Below are 994 nucleotides of genomic sequence, written 5' to 3' on the forward strand. Positions count from 1 at the left end.
ACAGCCAATCCGCCTCCATTCCCCCCCAGGGCTCCCCCTCCCCACTTCCTGACTCCCCATTTCCCTGGCCCCGCTCCCGGTAGCTTCCCCCAGGCTCTTGGCCCTGTTCCTACCCACTCCCAACTGCCCTGAACCCTCCCCCAGCCTCAAGTCAGCCAGCCCCCAGCACAGAAAGACTTGCTCTCTTAGGAACCCAGATGCACCCAAAGTGAATCCATCCTAGGGAATCCCCACCTGACTCGCTCTTTGGCCCCACCTTGCCCTGAGAACGTAATGGTTCCTGGAATAGCTAGTAATCTTTTATTTCTCATTCCCCCTGGGACATGGAGAAGGTGAAGGCTGCATCGTGTACCTGGGGAAATCAGAGCACTGAGAGACAGGAACCCAGGGCCTGAGGTTGGGGAGGGCGCGGGGGTGGGGGTGGGGGTGAGAGGTAGTGGTAGGAGAAGGAAGCCAGATGATTCCCTCGGGTTGGTCCTGGACCTTCTGGATGGGAGACGAGTCAGCAAGGAGGTTTTGGGGGTGGACTCTCGGGATAAGGAAGTAAAGGGTACAGAAATAGGGGCAATGGTCTGCCCACTCCATGCGAGGGCCACTCCTTTCCCCAGGATATCCCCAGGAAAGAGAATGCAATCAGCGGTCCCCTTCCTTTCCCAGAGGCAGATCACCTGCCCCTACTCCCATTCCTCTACCCACTCTCTGCCTTGTCACCTCCTGTGTCCCAGATCATATCCGCCCGATTGCTTCCTTTCCCCCTCCCTTCCTGCTCAGGTCGTGAATACCTGCCCTGGTGCCCACTACTTCCTGAGTCGCCCACCAAGGCCAGACCCACCTCTTGACCCACCACACGCCCTGACTTTGGTCCTAACTCTGGAGGGGGTTGGGGCTGCAGGAGTCAGACAAAGGAAAGGAGACCAGAAGGGGCAGGGGCAAGAGGAGCTATCACCAGAGGACTCTTACTGCGCCTTTCCAACCCCCCATCTGAGATGAGGAC

The sequence above is a fragment of the Canis lupus genome, chromosome 38 (genome assembly GCF_048164855.1).
Source record: "Canis lupus baileyi chromosome 38, mCanLup2.hap1, whole genome shotgun sequence".
Classification (NCBI taxonomy): Eukaryota; Metazoa; Chordata; class Mammalia; order Carnivora; family Canidae; genus Canis; species Canis lupus.